The following is a 16,305-nucleotide window of genomic DNA, read 5'->3' on the forward strand; positions in this document are numbered from 1 at the left end:
TGGATCACACAGTGTCACTAGGCCGCCTCCCAGCTGTGAGTCTTAGGACTGTCACCACACCCCTCTGAGCCTCAGTTTCCTCCTGTGTTCAGTGGGTGGTCACAGGAACAAGCTCCAGTGGGTCCCCCATGGAAAGTGCTGCTCCTGAGTCCAGCCCTGTGGAAGGTCTGCTGGAGGGGCCACGGTCGTCCTCATTCAGGATTCCTGACACCCCCACGAGGAAGTCTCTGTCACCCCTCACTGGCCTCGTTGACTAGGGCTTCACTATTTTCACATTTTTACAGGAAATTTGGGATTCTATCTGTAGGCTTCTGGGTGTATTCAAAGCAGGGAGACCAGAGGCGGGCAGAGCGGCTTCAGGTGCACCCAGATATCTTGGGAGGAGTTGGTTGGGGTTCATTCCTTCAACAATCATATGTGAAGCCACACTATGTGCAGTCACTTTCTGGGCACTGACCATAATCCAATGAACCGAGGAGACTGCATTCCCTGCCCTCCTGGGCTTCCATTCTAGTCAGAGGTGAGACAGTCACAGTAGACATGAGAAGCAGGTAGTGCCACCATATGGTAGATTTGACACACCCCTGACCTCTTCTAGGTATGGAAACATGATTTCTGATTGTGACGGGGATGGCGAATCCCTGGAGCAGCTAAAATGGTAAGTGGAGTTTAGGTGCAGAAGGAGGGGCTCCCATCTCCACACAACTGCGTGTGGTCTGCGGGGGCCTGTGGGTGGGGGGCTGGCAGAACTCTGGCTCTCACACATCTTATGATTCCTGCTAAAGGGCTGAGGGCTCAAGGCTTTCTCTGCAGGGAAAGGAGTCAAGACGGCTGGGGATGTGATCCCAGGCACCGTAGTGTGTGCGAGAGGCTGGAGAGCAGAGTGAGCCCAGAGAGAATCCATCCCCACGCCCTCCCACCCAGCCCTGCCCGCACCCCCAGAGCCCGTGCTGAGCCAGAGATGGAGGTGTGCAGAGCATCCCGCTTACACTCGGGACTGGAGCCTCCATGGGGATGCTCAGCTGGTGCCGAGGGTGCAGAGTGTGTTCAGGGCCAAGAGATTGCTGTCACTGGGAAAAGGATATGCAGATTTTCATGCAGACACTTGGGCAGTACATTCACGTGTGAGCTCAAGTTTGGGCTTTTCCAAGGGCCCTGGGTAGGCCAGGGGAGCAGCGCCTCCCTCTGTTTCCTCATTTATCAGATATTGCTGGACACCCCCTGTGTGCCAGTGAGTAATGCCCAGAGCAGACAGCACCCTCCTGGGGTGGACAGGTCATTCCAGCAGGGATGGGGCAGTGACACAGACAGAGGAGGTTGTCAGGTTTCCCTGAAGAAGGGAAACGTGGTCACATCAGTGGTTGAAGGCTCCTCCCATGGAGGCTTTTGCCAGCCCCTCCTTGGCTGCCAGGCCCATCTGTGCCAGAACTGCCATACTGGGGGTGGACATTGGATGGGCTGGTCTATGGACAGGCACGGGCAGAGGGCACAAGACTGCAGCTCACTCAGGGGAGCCTTGGGAGGGCAGCATAGAGGGATAGGCCAGGCCTCTGATGCTGTTGCCCACTTGTCTCCCACAGTGCCATGTCCTCTGTCTTAAAGATCTGGCTGGAATTCTATTCCACCGATTTCCACGAGCCTCCTGAATTTCATTCTTTGAAGTTTCTTTCGGCCTACGTACATATCAGTATGCGAGGTTCAGAGGTGGAGCGTAAGGCTGATCTTCTTCTGGCGCAGCTGGAGAACCCGGAGCACCTGGAGCCTAGTGAGGCGGAGACTGAGGGTGAGGAGGTAGAGGGTGCGTGCCTGTGTGTGTTTGGGGAGGGGCCTGGGCTGGGCCACACAGAGCAGAGTTTCCAGAAGCAGGCTGGGGACAGGGGCACTGAGTACTCAGAACAATCATACAGTGTTCTGCGGTGTGGGGAGACTTCCTGAGGCTGGGTCTCTGGACTTGGGCTTCTAGAAAGACAGTGTCATTGGATGAGACATAGAAACTCACATTGATATTTTCAATTGTTGTCTCTACAGTTCCAGCTTCCGCCCAGGCTGAACAATAGTCCCAAGAGCTGCTGCCATGTTCGGCTCGAGTTCCAGCTCCAGCTCCACCTCCACTGCCAGAGGCAGAGCGAAAGCAAGATCCAGAGCCCAAGCCAGAGCAAGAAGTAGAGCAGGAGCAAGATCCAGAGCAAGAGGTAGAGCAGGAACAAGATCCAGAGCAAGTGGTAGATCAGACGCAAGATCCAGAGCAGGAGCAACAGAAAGATCAAGAGAAAGATCAGTAGAAAGAGCAAGATAAAGAGCAGGAGAAAGATCAAGATCCGGAGGTAGAGCTAGAGCAACCTGACATAACCGTTCCTGAAACATCAGAAGAATTAGAAGAAACACCAGCACCCAGGGGAGCCCTGGCTCCAGAGCTCCCACAAACAACCTCACCAGTCCCCACTCCAGATCTGTTCTTGCCTTTCCTTGACGCTGTGCTTCTCCTCCTTTTTGTCTGTGTCCTGCATCTCCTCAAATTTTGTCATCTTTTATTTTCAATAATATCCCTTGTATAAAATAAAGTGTTTTTAATATTTTCAAAATTACCATTCAGTGGCATTAAGTACATTTTTAATATGGTGCAACCCTTACCACCATCTAGTGATCGAACAGCTTCATCAACTCTGTAGCCATTAAGCTGTCACTCCCCATCCCGCCTCTCCCTGTCCCTGACTACCACTCCATTTTCTGTGTGTGTGAATTTACCTATCGTGGATTGTTCCTATCAGTACAGTTATATGTTATGTGGCCTTTTGTATCTGGCCGCATAATATGAGAAAGATCTGAATAATTTTCATTTTAGGTGTTTAGTAAGAGGAAAATTACAGAAAAATCAAAGACTCTATTTAGAGACACAAAGCCCTGATAGTTATTATTGCCATAATCTTGAAATAGGAACTACTTTTGAATGACCAGAGAGCCAGAAGCCACTGAGGAAAATGCTGACTTTTCCTGGTCCAAACAAAAACCAGAATAATGTCAAAAGGTGAAAAGACAAACCCCAGACTGGAAAATTCTTCATGAGCAGAGAAAGGGTAGTATGCATCCTAGTTGTACAAAGAGTTCTCATTTATCCATAGGGACAAACGACATATTCCTGCAGTTCCGCAGGGAAGCAATTCACATGGCCAGTAAATGTCAGACATCCGCGGCATACCTAATGATTATGCACAGAAATTTACTCACTATTCAGATAGCATTTGCCCCATCAGATGGGCAGGTCTGTATGTCTGGTGACGACCAGCTCTTGTGAGAATGAAGGAAGAAGAGGTCCCAGCGGATGCCCCAGGAGATGTGTTCATAGATACCCCTGTCGCAGGAGCCACTCAGCAGCTCCTAGCAAAATGCCCACGTGTGTCCATGTGCCGGGCAGCAGTGATGCTAGGAAGTTACGCCACATATATATGTATTCTCCCTATGTTAATCAATAGATTCAATAAATCTCAACTTGAAAAATTCCAAAGAGTGATGTTTAGGGGACTTGTCAAATAACCTCAAAGTTAATATGAAAAAGAATTATGTGCAAAAATGGCCCCCAAATTGTTCAAGACATAAGAAGAACAATAATAATAAAAACAAAGAGGAAATTTGCTCCGTCTAATAAAATGTATTGCAAAGGAACATACTTGAAAGTGAATGAGATTGGCAAAGAATAAGCGAATAGTTCAGTGGAGTAAAAGTTTGAATTTTGAAACAGATTCTGGTATATGTGGAAAGGATTCAGATTCCTTAGGGGAAAGCACTTCATCATTACAGGGATTGAAATATTATTTATTTGGAAATTAAATCCAGTTATGCTTTTGCTAGGTACCGTTCACAAAATTAAATTTGAGATGAATTACTAACTTCAATATTTTGCAAAAGTATTAAGCATTAGAAGAAAGAAAAACACATAATAATTTCCACAGAAGCCAAAAGTACTTTTGAGAAAATGTAAGACTCATAAATATCAAAACACTAGATAAAATAAGATTTGACCATACGTATTTGTATATGTCAAGATGGAGAAAAATGGGTTATGTGTATGTATTGTGAATTTAGAAAATCAAAAAGAATTAATTAAAAACCTATTACAAACAAGACGACTTACTAAAATAAAATTTACACGTTGCGATTTAGAAAAATTCACATATAAAATTAATAAATGTCTTATGTAATAACAATAACTATCTAGATTACATTACACAAATCAAGATTCCATTTTCAATAGCCACAACATTGTTAAAATATTTGGCATAAACCTAACAAGAACTCAACAAAGCCTGTTTAACTATGTGATTTAAGCATTAGAACACTCTTAAAACATACATACACAAACGATAGAGAAATGTCAGAGATATTTTCTTGGCCAGAAAGCCACATGATCCTAAGGATTTTATTTTCTCCTAAGTTACTTTATACGTGTGTCATGATCACATTAAAAATAGTCTCATTTGTTTCTTCACCTAGAACAAAATAAGATGATTATAAAATGTTGATGAAACATTAATCGTTCATCAGAAAAAAGTGAGGAAACAAATCAAAAGGGAGGGGTAAGTCTACCAGAGATCGAAATTTTTTTTTATAAATTCTTCATTATCAAGACCATATGGAATTTGTTTATAAGTAAATATAAAACCTAATGAAAAAGAATGGAGAATTCAAAGAGATACCCAAGATTTATAGAAATTTAGTATTTAAGAAAGATAGCATTTCAAATCACTGGTGAAAATATGCTGCTACTAATGTAGCAGCAGTTAACATGGATGGCATAGCAGCAATTAATAAAGCAAAGCAAACTCAAACCAAAGGTAAATGCCACCAACTAGGTCAAAAGGACACGACAAAAAGTAATTACAAGCTATAATACTTAAAATGGGTGATCAATAATGTTTCAATTTTAAAAAAAGCAAAAAAACAAAAAGCCTCTTAAACTAGGATAATATCACTAATACAATGATGTGTGAAAAAATGAGATGGAAATGACCAACAAAAGGAAATAAAAATGAACAAAATATATGAACAATCTAATAACACAAAAGGAAATTTAAATTGGCATCAATACTTAATTAGGTGCTTAAAATCCCTCATAGAGAACTAGACATTTAAAATATATTGAAATACAAGTCTTCACCTATTAGATTTGCAAAATTTAATTTTTTGATAACAAACTTGTTAGTGAGACTGTGGGGATCCAGGTATTATAATACACTGTGGTGGAATGCAAAAGGTAGAGCCCATAAGGAGCAGAAACTCGCAAAATTTAGCAAAATTATACTTGTATATTTACTATTTTATACTGTAACCCAATATTCAGGAATCTATATCATATGTAACCTTGAAAAATTATAAGGTGAGGTGTCGACAAGATTGTTAATATGACAATACCTATTACTAAGGGTTGGAAACACCCCAAATTTTCATTCACAAGGTTTGCATGAATAATTAGGGTGCATTTTTACAATCATGATTTCTAAACACTGAGTGTAAAATGTTATTGAAAAAACGAACCAACTGAAGACAATGAAGAGATGTACATGTTCATAGATGAGAAAATAAGTAGGGAAAATATATCAATTCTTCCAAATAAATCTATAAATTTTGTTTATATATAAATAACAATTGACATTTTTTACGCAATTTGATAAATTACTAATTCTATATTTCATACGGTTGAGTAAAGGCATAGAATAGAAAACTCAGTTTTGAAAAAGTACACAAGATACCGTCGCTCGTGGTGACCGTGTGGCTTTAATAGCACACGGCTCCGCGGTCAGGACTGTCACGCCGCGGACTGTGCCTGCCAGCCTGGGGCCGAGGAACCGCCAGGACCGTCGGCCGACGACAGCCCACGCGGGTCCCCCTCACGGCTGTGCTCGGCGCCTCGTCAGCGCGGACCCCTTGCACCGACCTGGAGCGCCCGTGGGAATCCGTCGTTTCGCTGGAACCCGCTGTCATAGGCCGCAGAGGGGCGGGAGCAGGGAGTGGAGAGCGGCCGGTCGTGCGCTCCTGTCTCCGGGCGGGACGGGCGGCCTGGGGGCGGCAGCTGCAGGCAGGGCCACCAGGAGGCGCCACGGAGAGCGCACCCCGCGACCGCGGCTTCCCGTCCGCGGCTCTGAGCGCCGCGCACCTGCGGCCGCGGGGACGCGGCTGACAGCCAGGCGCGGACCGCGTGTCCTCTGTGCGCGGTGGCGTCTGCGCACGCGCACTGTCCTGGTTAGGGCAGCTGCTGTCACCACAGGTGAACGCCTCAGGGACCCATGTGGTGCTCTGGACGACACCTCCTGGGATCCGGTGTCTACACTGCAGCCTCCGAGCAGTCGGGGTCGGTACGATCCCCTGTGGCCGTCACCAGGGCCCTGTCCCCTGTCCGGGGTTATGTCTTCTCCGTAGTGGGAGACGGCCCCCCATAGACTGCTAAGAAAACGGTCTTGGGCTGCTAAACGTCCAGTCCAGAGGCCGGTCCTCGCCTTGTCGGACTCACGTTTGACGAGGAAAAGCGGAGATCGGAACCGACTCTGCACGAGACGCTGAAGGCCGGACTCCCCTGTCGTCTCCCTCTTGAGGCTCCTCCGCAGGATCCGTCCCCTGGACCCCCACACCCAGAGTTGACACGGTGTCCCCTGTGCTTCCCCAGTGCGGGGTGGCGTGTGGACCCATCGTCACTCTCCACGTGGGGACCTCTGGGGAACTCCGGGACCTGTCCCTTCCTCCTTTCTCCCACGGTTCTCTCCTCCTGCCCATCTCCGCGGCTCTTCCTGGAGCGCGTGTTCTTCAGACACTGGCTCTGCGGACACGCACTTCCGTTTTCTCTCTCTCTTTCCCTTTTACTCCTTTTGCTTTTTTATGCTTTTCTTTCGATTGTATCTTTCTTGTTATCCTTTTGTCTTTTTGATCTAATCAGGCTTCCCTTGTGTTATTTTCTCATCTTTCTAGTGAGTTCTTTTCTAAGTTAAATTTCAACACTTATGGGCCGCCCCGTGGCGCACTCGGGAGAGAGCGGCGCTGGGAGCGCAGGGGCGCTGCCGCGGGTTCGGATCCCACATAGGGATGGCCGGTGCGCTCACTGGCTGAGCGTGGTGCGGGCGACACCACCCCTAGGGTTACAACCCCCTTAACTGTCACACACACACACACACACACAAAATAAACAAACAAACAAAAATTTCAACAGTTATATTTATAATTTCTAAATGACCTCATGGTTATTTGATTCATCTTCTCCCTGTTCTACTTTAACAATGTCTGTTCTTCTTCAGTAAGTCCAACAGTTTCTCTCCTATAACTCTGAGGAAGTTAATGGTATTTTCTGTTTCCCTTGCATGATCTCTATTTCTTCCAATTCGCTTTTACCTTTTTTGTTTGTTTGCTTTGGCCTATTTCATATTAGAGGATTTGCTGAAACTAGAGGATTTGCTGTAACATCTGGGGCCCTTGGCATCTGCTCATGGTTAACAGGGCAGCACAGGAAAGTCTTGCTCGTGTGCTGTGGCTTCGTGGCCTGTGGGTGACTCTGTGAGGTTCTTTGACTGGGTTCTTGACTGAGGTGCCCAAATCAGCAGAGTGTGTACTGAAGAACTGGACTCCAAGGCCAGATGACATGCATTTGGATTTTATTTTAATTTTACAAGTTTCCATGACAATTCCTAACGGATCTTAATGCTGAGCACACCAAAGACTGTTAACACTAGTTATTCATGCCATCGTCAGTCACATAAAGGACACCTACAAATTTAGGATACAGAACTTCCAACAAATAGTCATTTAATACCCGTTATTTGAAACCAAGTGTTTCGTGGACATACGAATTAGAGAGCATCTGGCTTCTTTAAGGGGTAAACAGTGAGGTGGAGCTGAAGATGGAGAGAAGCCCAGAGAGGGGACTAGGAACGTGACAAGCTTGACTTCGCATCTCATAGGCACTTTTCACTTCATTTCTCTCCATTCATAGCACATGCTAAGTGTAATCACAAGATCGGCGCTTCAGCTTGGTTGAGTTGAAGTCAATGCAAGTCCTAGTTCAAAGAAGCCCTGAGTCTTCTGTTGGGAGCCAATCCACACCAAGACAGACAGATGTGATGGGTTTTAATCGTTAGCAGGGTTGAACTTGTCCAGGAGAACATGGGAAAATGAAAATTCTGAGAACAAAGGAGGGAAGCAGCTAAAACTACCATGGAGCACGGCCGGCCCGTGCGCACTTGGAGAGTGCGGTGCTGACAGCACCAGAGCCACAGGTTCGGGTCCCTATGGAGGGTTGGCTGATTGGCTCACTTGGGAGTGCGTGGTGCTGACAACACCACATCAAGGGATAGGATCCCCTTACCGGTCATCTTTAAAAAAAAAAAAGTAATTTTTTTCAACTGAATAACTTGTCTCCATTGCTTTTTATTATAGAATAAGAGGTGGTTCTGTGTTAAGTATTTTGGCACTTGGAAATAATAAAACCAAAATTAGAAATGGAATGTAGTTCTAAAACCTCATCAAATTACAGTGATAGCTATAGTAATCAAATCCATAAAAGAGTCTTAAGTAATTATGACACTCAAAATTCAGATCTACCTGCAAAGTCACAAATATATTTAAAGTTAAAACTCATAGCAATATTAAGAACTTAGCAGCACAGTCACCTACCTTGCCTTGCTGTATGTATCAATCCTTTCAAAGAAGCAGCATCTCCTAAAGCATTTGTCATTTCACTAAATTGATCACCTGCCTCAAACTCCTTGACATTTGAAACTATTCTTCCAGAGTCATCATTTTAATTTCCCTCCCATGACTTGGAATTACCAGCCTCAATACATTTGCATTTTTCCCTGTACTATTCCACAATGGGGGACAAAAAGCCTACCCTTGCCTTATCTGTGAGCATCTTTTTTCCTTGCAATCAGCTTATTCTCCATAGCAGCAGAGTATCTCTCTGTTGCATATTATTCCAATATGATCATGTATAGGCTGGCTGGTAGCTCAGCTGGTTAGAGCACAGCCTCGTATCACCAAGGTCAAGGGTGTGGATCCCTATATTGGCCAGCCTCACACACACACAAAGATTCCAATATGATCATATATTTTACCTAATAGGAGCAGATGACACTGTTTTTGTTTTGTTTTGCTTTTTAATTAAATAAACTTGAAAAATATCTGTTTATTTCAGACCTCTAGAATTTTCTAGGGCTTACTAAGGTTTATCAATTTCTCTCTTGTAAACACACACATACACAGAGTGCCTAGAACCCAAGTTGGAAGTTACAGCAGAAAGAAGATACTACATAGGCACAAAAAGAACAGCAAGAAAACTCCAATTCTGATGTTTTACAGGAATGATTTTTCCCTTTGCAAAACATGTGTTCTTTCCATTTCTTTGCCTCTTGTAACTTAACACGTCACCCCTCTCCCAAATATCATCTACTTTCCACTAAACTTACTTGCTTTAATGCTCTTCGTTTTTAAAAGTCAAGCTCATTTGCCACTTTCTGCAAAATAGCTTCTATCAATTCTCAAAAAAGGAATCTATTGTCCATTTTCTACTCAGCATCGTCCCAGAGCCTCCCCCAATATTGTTGACATTCTCCTCAATACCACATTTTTAATTGATAGTCCTAAACATAAAAGAAAAGCACCTCGATGGTCATATTGTTTGGATCATTTCTTTTGTCATGGGTGTCAGAATTTTTCACAGATTTTTTCTCATTCAGTTGCATGCCAGGACAAATGAACCATAATTTTCTAGTAATGTTTAAGAAATTTGTAATCATCTTCTAGCTAAGATGTCATGAGACCCCCTTTCCTCCCTACACATGTGTACATATCTGCATGCCCTATTCCTAGGGGGATTCTGCAGGAGATGAAGGGAGAGGGCTCCCTTGACTAGTGCGGGTGTCCAAGTTCAGCATGCTGGGGTGTCACTTTCCTGGGATTGCCTGTGACCCTGCTATCAAGGCCATGCACAGAAGCAAGAGGAATGTGTTGGCCAGAGAAGGAAGACCCAGTGGGCTACCTTAGGGGTTCAGAGGTGTCCCCTGAGACTGAGAGTGAAGAAACCCACAGTAAGTAGGACAATCAAGGAGGCTAAAGTGAATGGCAGAAGTCAAGGCAGGATGGTGACTCTGGGAAATCTTTGTGCCCAGGCAGTTCCTGGCTGAAGGAAGTGGTCGGCAGACAGAATTAAAGGGCAGCATGTTCATGGTGACCTTCCATCTGGGTATTCTTGATGAATCCTGTTTCACATGTTTCCAGACAATTCATTCATCAGTACTTGGCACCTATTACTTGCCAGGTGCTGGGCTGGGGGCCTGGAATAGGGGCAGACCGAGGTGTAGACACTGCTCCTGGGTTGCTGACTGTCAGGTGAGGGGGACTAAGGATCATGACATAATGCAGAGTGATAACATGTGTAGGTAGAGCACCAGGTAATAAAATCATAGACTCTTCTCTCTTCTCAAGTGCAGCACTTCAGGGAATATTTATGGAGCCCCCGTGTTAGGCCCTTCCTGGATTCTGCACACAATATAGTGATAGAGTTGCTGTCTCCCTGGACCAGTAGGCTGTGGGCTGGGATAGTGTTGACAGCAATGGATCTACATCACAGCAATGGATGTGTGTCTGGTGTAAAGAAAATGGGGTGTGAAGCCAAAGTATGGGGGTGGAATCCTGATTGTGTCAACAATGGATATTTTATACAATTTGAAAAGAATTGCTGAACATATCTGCATACTTTCATCTAATGGAGATGTAAAGTTATTCCATAAATGGAATCTTCCTCAATTCTAGTTATGTTTGCTTTGAACATGAGCACTTATCCCTGCCATTCAATGATTTTGAAAAGAGGATTTGAATTTGTGAATAGTATTTCTTACTTACTTACATCTTACACATCAGTTCCATGTTGCCGTCATCTTAATGGACCAAACGCCTCTGGTTCTTCTCTGCAAATGGTGTTCATTTCCTACCATCTTCAGGTAGCTTCCTAATCTAGAATATTCTGATGGCCTCCTAGATCACTTTCCTCTCTTAGAATGTCAGGCACTCGATAGTACGTCTTCTCCTCTTTCTTATCCTGGGATCATCTCCCAAGCCAGGGTGCAGCTGAATCAGCTCTTTCTCCAGCTCTCGGCACCATGCTTGGCATATGGTGGATACAAACAGAGAGAACAGAGGAGACAGAGCACAAGACTCTAGAGACAGGCGTGTTACAATGACATTTAGAAAGTGACACCTTCTCACTTTTGATCCTGTATTGGTTAGAAGTGAGTCACTAAGTCCAGTCCACACTGCAGGGCAGGGGATTACGTGAGGATGTGTGCAGCAGATGGTGGGGACCACTGGGAGCCCCTGACGAGTCGCCAACCACACAGAAAGAGATGTGGCACTTGAGTCCAAACCTAAATACACACGAAGCCATTGTGAGGTTTTATGGAGGAAAGCAGTATGTGAATGCATGAAATTCCAACTGTAGCATGGTGCAGACAGGGAAAACAGACCAAGAGCAAAAGTGACATTTTCAAGATTATATGACAGGAACCAGACCTGTCGTTAGTCGTATTCCATGCTACCTTCCACACCGTCGTGGATTTTATCTCTAGTCTTGTTTATGAGCTGCATGTGACACCGGCCATAGGTTTCAGAGATGTTTTCTCACACATGCCTGATGCCATCCCTAGGAAGAAGATGCTAGAATGATCCCCACTGTGCAAAAGGGGAGACTGGGGAGGTCATGAGAGTGACAATGGCTTGTCCAGGGTCCCATAAAGTGATAAGAAGCAGGAGCTGGGGATGAACCTACGTGTATCTCCTCCGAGCTATGACACTGGCTCCACCCAGGCCTTGCACAGGGGTGTGGTCAGGCAGTGTTGGTGGAAGTGTGGGCAACAGAGAGAGTTCATGGGAAAGGAGGGTCAGCAGACAGGTACCCAGAGGGGCATTTGCAGTCTTGTACACAGAGGAGGGGCTCAGGAAATGAGGTATCAGGAAGTGACTTCACTTCCTTGACGACAGACCCCAACAGAACTCGGAACTCGGTAACCTGGCACCCACATTCTATACACAGCCCCTTCCCCAGCTCACTTGGCCACAGGCAGAGTGAGATGTTGTGCTGTATCCCGAGGTCCCGGGGCCGTAGCCCCAGGAAGCCCTGTGCTGAGAGGCTTGTCCAGTGCTTCCGGCGCTGGTTCAGCCCTCGCCCTCGACCCCTGTGGCCGTCTGGGAGGAGGTCCCCAAAGGTAATGTCAGGTGGCCCACAGGAGGTTGGGCAAGGCCAGGCCAGCACTATGAGCCTCCCTGGATGACCGCAGCCCCTCCTCCTGAGTGTGTGGGGAACGGGGACATGGGACACCCTCCCAGGGCAGGGGCAGAGGGTGGGGGGTTTATAAACCTGCTGGTCCTGGTGTGTTCACACCTCAGGTCTGGCTGGAGGGTGAACGGGGACTGCCGGGGTGGCAACCACCACCCTGTACATTAACCCTGGGCCCTCAGGCTGTCTTCTCATGTCCTCCCTGGGGTTAAGACTGGCCTCCAGCCCCTGCCCTCCTTGGGGTTCACGGTGCTGTCACTGTGTATCTCTCCCCTGTCCTGTCCTAGAGTGAAGACACATCTTCATTGAGCTCGGATGCCACCCACATGGTGTGGCCTGTCCCGGCACGCACCCTGAAGAAGCGGGTGGAGCACCTGGTGCCTGCTGTCTTGGGTGGTGACCAATCTTATGTCCACCTGTTTCTGTCAAGCTACAAGAACTTTGCCAGTCCCCGGCATGTGCTGCACCTGCTTTTCCTCAGGTGAGCACTCAGGCCCTGGATCACACAGTGTCACTAGGCCGCCTCCCAGCTGTGAGTCTTAGGACTGTCACCACACCCCTCTGAGCCTCAGTTTCCTCCTGTGTTCAGTGGGTGGTCACAGGAACAAGCTCCAGTGGGTCCCCCATGGAAAGTGCTGCTCCTGAGTCCAGCCCTGTGGAAGGTCTGCTGGAGGGGCCACGGTCGTCCTCATTCAGGATTCCTGACACCCCCACGAGGAAGTCTCTGTCACCCCTCACTGGCCTCGTTGACTAGGGCTTCACTATTTTCACATTTTTACAGGAAATTTGGGATTCTATCTGTAGGCTTCTGGGTGTATTCAAAGCAGGGAGACCAGAGGCGGGCAGAGCGGCTTCAGGTGCACCCAGATATCTTGGGAGGAGTTGGTTGGGGTTCATTCCTTCAACAATCATATGTGAAGCCACACTATGTGCAGTCACTTTCTGGGCACTGACCATAATCCAATGAACCGAGGAGACTGCATTCCCTGCCCTCCTGGGCTTCCATTCTAGTCAGAGGTGAGACAGTCACAGTAGACATGAGAAGCAGGTAGTGCCACCATATGGTAGATTTGACACACCCCTGACCTCTTCTAGGTATGGAAACATGATTTCTGATTGTGACGGGGATGGCGAATCCCTGGAGCAGCTAAAATGGTAAGTGGAGTTTAGGTGCAGAAGGAGGGGCTCCCATCTCCACACAACTGCGTGTGGTCTGCGGGGGCCTGTGGGTGGGGGGCTGGCAGAACTCTGGCTCTCACACATCTTATGATTCCTGCTAAAGGGCTGAGGGCTCAAGGCTTTCTCTGCAGGGAAAGGAGTCAAGACGGCTGGGGATGTGATCCCAGGCACCGTAGTGTGTGCGAGAGGCTGGAGAGCAGAGTGAGCCCAGAGAGAATCCATCCCCACGCCCTCCCACCCAGCCCTGCCCGCACCCCCAGAGCCCGTGCTGAGCCAGAGATGGAGGTGTGCAGAGCATCCCGCTTACACTCGGGACTGGAGCCTCCATGGGGATGCTCAGCTGGTGCTGAGGGTGCAGAGTGTGTTCAGGGCCAAGAGATTGCTGTCACTGGGAAAAGGATATGCAGATTTTCATGCAGACACTTGGGCAGTACATTCACGTGTGAGCTCAAGTTTGGGCTTTTCCAAGGGCCCTGGGTAGGCCAGGGGAGCAGCGCCTCCCTCTGTTTCCTCATTTATCAGATATTGCTGGACACCCCCTGTGTGCCAGTGAGTAATGCCCAGAGCAGACAGCACCCTCCTGGGGTGGACAGGTCATTCCAGCAGGGATGGGGCAGTGACACAGACAGAGGAGGTTGTCAGGTTTCCCTGAAGAAGGGAAACGTGGTCACATCAGTGGTTGAAGGCTCCTCCCATGGAGGCTTTTGCCAGCCCCTCCTTGGCTGCCAGGCCCATCTGTGCCAGAACTGCCATACTGGGGGTGGACATTGGATGGGCTGGTCTATGGACAGGCACGGGCAGAGGGCACAAGACTGCAGCTCACTCAGGGGAGCCTTGGGAGGGCAGCATAGAGGGATAGGCCAGGCCTCTGATGCTGTTGCCCACTTGTCTCCCACAGTGCCATGTCCTCTGTCTTAAAGATCTGGCTGGAATTCTATTCCACCGATTTCCACGAGCCTCCTGAATTTCATTCTTTGAAGTTTCTTTCGGCCTACGTACATATCAGTATGCGAGGTTCAGAGGTGGAGCGTAAGGCTGATCTTCTTCTGGCGCAGCTGGAGAACCCGGAGCACCTGGAGCCTAGTGAGGCGGAGACTGAGGGTGAGGAGGTAGAGGGTGCGTGCCTGTGTGGGTTTGGGGAGGGGCCTGGGCTGGGCCACACAGAGCAGAGTTTCCAGAAGCAGGCTGGGGACAGGGGCACTGAGTACTCAGAACAATCATACAGTGTTCTGCGGTGTGGGGAGACTTCCTGAGGCTGGGTCTCTGGACTTGGGCTTCTAGAAAGACAGTGTCATTGGATGAGACATAGAAACTCACATTGATATTTTCAATTGTTGTCTCTACAGTTCCAGCTTCCGCCCAGGCTGAACAATAGTCCCAAGAGCTGCTGCCATGTTCGGCTCGAGTTCCAGCTCCAGCTCCACCTCCACTGCCAGAGGCAGAGCGAAAGCAAGATCCAGAGCCCAAGCCAGAGCAAGAAGTAGAGCAGGAGCAAGATCCAGAGCAAGAGGTAGAGCAGGAACAAGATCCAGAGCAAGTGGTAGATCAGACGCAAGATCCAGAGCAGGAGCAACAGAAAGATCAAGAGAAAGATCAGTAGAAAGAGCAAGATAAAGAGCAGGAGAAAGATCAAGATCCGGAGGTAGAGCTAGAGCAACCTGACATAACCGTTCCTGAAACATCAGAAGAATTAGAAGAAACACCAGCACCCAGGGGAGCCCTGGCTCCAGAGCTCCCACAAACAACCTCACCAGTCCCCACTCCAGATCTGTTCTTGCCTTTCCTTGACGCTGTGCTTCTCCTCCTTTTTGTCTGTGTCCTGCATCTCCTCAAATTTTGTCATCTTTTATTTTCAATAATATCCCTTGTATAAAATAAAGTGTTTTTAATATTTTCAAAATTACCATTCAGTGGCATTAAGTACATTTTTAATATGGTGCAACCCTTACCACCATCTAGTGATCGAACAGCTTCATCAACTCTGTAGCCATTAAGCTGTCACTCCCCATCCCGCCTCTCCCTGTCCCTGACTACCACTCCATTTTCTGTGTGTGTGAATTTACCTATCGTGGATTGTTCCTATCAGTACAGTTATATGTTATGTGGCCTTTTGTATCTGGCCGCATAATATGAGAAAGATCTGAATAATTTTCATTTTAGGTGTTTAGTAAGAGGAAAATTACAGAAAAATCAAAGACTCTATTTAGAGACACAAAGCCCTGATAGTTATTATTGCCATAATCTTGAAATAGGAACTACTTTTGAATGACCAGAGAGCCAGAAGCCACTGAGGAAAATGCTGACTTTTCCTGGTCCAAACAAAAACCAGAATAATGTCAAAAGGTGAAAAGACAAACCCCAGACTGGAAAATTCTTCATGAGCAGAGAAAGGGTAGTATGCATCCTAGTTGTACAAAGAGTTCTCATTTATCCATAGGGACAAACGACATATTCCTGCAGTTCCGCAGGGAAGCAATTCACATGGCCAGTAAATGTCAGACATCCGCGGCATACCTAATGATTATGCACAGAAATTTACTCACTATTCAGATAGCATTTGCCCCATCAGATGGGCAGGTCTGTATGTCTGGTGACGACCAGCTCTTGTGAGAATGAAGGAAGAAGAGGTCCCAGCGGATGCCCCAGGAGATGTGTTCATAGATACCCCTGTCGCAGGAGCCACTCAGCAGCTCCTAGCAAAATGCCCACGTGTGTCCATGTGCCGGGCAGCAGTGATGCTAGGAAGTTACGCCACATATATATGTATTCTCCCTATGTTAATCAATAGATTCAATAAATCTCAACTTGAAAAATTCCAAAGA

This window comes from Cynocephalus volans, chromosome 17 (genome assembly GCF_027409185.1).
Source record: "Cynocephalus volans isolate mCynVol1 chromosome 17, mCynVol1.pri, whole genome shotgun sequence".
Classification (NCBI taxonomy): Eukaryota; Metazoa; Chordata; class Mammalia; order Dermoptera; family Cynocephalidae; genus Cynocephalus; species Cynocephalus volans.